Raw genomic sequence first — 2,931 nt, 5'->3', positions numbered from 1 at the left:
CAAGCACTGGCCCCGGGGGGGCTAAAATAAAGATGACCCTCGAGAGCGCGACTCCCAAGGGAAAAAGGGCTAGGTGAGGCAAATGGTAAAACCAATGTTGGGCCTTGCTGGAGGAGTTTTATTCAAAGCGAACTGTCAAGGGGGTCCCATAAATCACCCGACCGCATAAGGAACGCAAAATCCGGGAACATAACACCGGTATGACGGAAACTAGGGCGGCAAGAGTGGAACAAAACACCAGACATAAGGCCGAGTCTTCCACCCTTTACCAAGTATATAGATGCATTAATAATATAAGAGATATTGTGATATCCCAACCAAAATCCTGTCCACCATGGGGAAATCTTCAACTTCACCTGCAACTAGCAACGCTATAAGAGGGGCTGAGCAAAAGCGGTAACATAGCCAATCAATGGTTTGCTAGGAAGGGTGTCAAAGGTTAGAGGGTCATGGCAATTTGGGAGGCTTGAAGAGCAAAAGACAGGTAGCGCAGCAAAGCGATAGAACGAAGCAACTAGCATAGCAATGATAGTAGTGAGATCCAGGGTAGCGGTCATCTTGCCTGAAATCCCGCTAGGAAGAAGAACGAGCCCATGAAGAAGATGAAGCCACGAAGACGAACCAAGCGTAGACGAACGAATCCTCACGATCGCAATGCAACAGGAACTAACAAAAAGAAGCACACAACATGGTAAACACACCACATGAACAAGGCATGATGCACAAACAAGCATGATGCAAGACAAGACTACATGAAGCTACTCATGGCAAGAGATGATGCAAACAAGAACAACACATCAAGGCAAGTTTAAATGAGGCCGGGAACAACATATAACAATTCTGGTAAGTCCTCATATGCAAATTTCAAAATTGGTCCAGATCTGAATAAACCTTATGTTCAAGTAGTTAAGCAACAAGTTAAGATGCACAAAGATGATCTAAACAAGATTCTAGTCAAGTTACATATAAAGTTCAATAAGTTCGGAGCTACGGCCTAGAAGATATGAGCAAATCAAGTTACACATGGCGTTGATGCAAAATGCATACACACATCAAGTAAACACCTCAAAACAAGGATGCAACATGATAATATGAAGCTAAATACAAAATCAAGCAAGTTTCATATAGAGCACACTCAAAACGGAGCAACGGTTCAACACATGCACACTATACAAGTTTAAAGGACAAGCTGTCCAAAACAGCAACGAGGCATCTTGCAAGCACCAAAACAACATGCTACAGGACCTCAACAAGAAAACAAAAGACATGGGCATGATGTACAGGTAAAGCATAACAAAACATGAACAATGAGCTATCTCCAGAAATCACTAGAACATGCTCAAACACACGTGGTAAGGTTGCAAGTAATAACAATTCAGACTTTGCAGAAAATAACATCAGGTTGCAATGTTTAGAGCTATCAAACAACATATTACAGGAACTTATCATGGCAAACAAAGACATGGCATGAATCTACTAAATGCATAGATCAAAAGTCCCTTACTGACCATGAGCTAAAAAGGATCAGAAAATATGATGGCACCCATGTAAATATGGCAAGTTATAATACAGATTCAAACATGGCAGAAACAGAATTATGAAGGCATGTTGGTGAGCTTGTACCACTCACCACAGAGCAGTACATGGCATGGCAAGGCAACCAACAGTAAGAAGACATGTTTGTGAAGCTAAGGATGACAATAGCAAGTTCATAGGGTGCATGGATCACTAGCAACAATCATGGAAACAACTGAACTTAATGTTAACAGGCTGACAGCAACATTATCAAGCAACTTTGGAGCAAGATATGAACAAGCTACAGCAAGCTATAAATGCAACCAGGGGCATGGATGGATAGAGCATGACATGTAGATCAAAACATATTTAGTGATCATCTCCATATTATGCATGGAATGACTAGTAGCAGCAGGTTTACATAGCATCACGAAATAACAGATTCAACCTAGCAAAACAGCAACAACAAGTACACTACTTAACAAGCTCGACTCACTCACCACAAGGCATTGCATGACAAGATAAGCATAGCATCATCAAGAAGACATGTTTGTGAAACAAACCAAGTCAAGAACAAGTTCATAGCACGCAAGGATCAACTACAACAACCTTGGCAAAATTGAATAACAAATAAACAATCTACCAGGAAACATTTTGAAGCAAAAGTAGAGCACGAAAATGACATGCTAGACTATTCCATAATTGCAACCAAGGGCATGACTGGATAGATAATAACCATATGTTCAAAACATCCTTACTGAAGTATCTCAAAATATGCATGGATCTCTCTGTAGCATCAAATTTACATGGCATCAAAATAACAGGAGAACAGGGACTAAAATCAGCAACATCACGATGCCTAGTTTGCATGCTTGTGCTAGTCACCACATTGATCACAAAAATACATGGTAAGCACCTCTGTAAAGAAGACATAGTATAGATCATAACACATGTAGACATCAACCTCATAGGATGCACACATCCATCATGGCAAAAATGACAAAAGAGCTCGTTTTGTTAACAGACAGCAGAAAACATTATGAAGCACTCTTACAACGATGATTCACGCATCAAGATGACCTCAAATGAATATGATGCAATGAACAAAATGATGTACTCGTCGACACGAACAATTTGACATATTACACGCACGAAACGGAGCTATGGATGTAGAGATACGGCATGACGAACATGGCATGATTATGTAAATATCTCGGGGACTTAGGCAAAAATCGGGTCAACCTCTGGATCCAGATCTGACATGGCGCGGATGTCGAGGCAGGCGGCGGCTCTCGCCGGAGAGCGGCCAGAGGGGGGTCGGAGGAGGCGGCCCCGGCCCGGATCTCGCCAGATCCGGCCGGCAGCGAGTCGGGACGGCGGCGGGACGGGGAGGCCCGGCCAGCAAGGGCAGCAGAG

Source organism: Triticum dicoccoides, chromosome 7B (genome assembly GCF_002162155.2).
Source record: "Triticum dicoccoides isolate Atlit2015 ecotype Zavitan chromosome 7B, WEW_v2.0, whole genome shotgun sequence".
Classification (NCBI taxonomy): Eukaryota; Viridiplantae; Streptophyta; class Magnoliopsida; order Poales; family Poaceae; genus Triticum; species Triticum dicoccoides.
The sequence above is the reverse complement of the archived record's forward strand: the minus strand, read 5'-3'. Positions refer to the sequence as shown.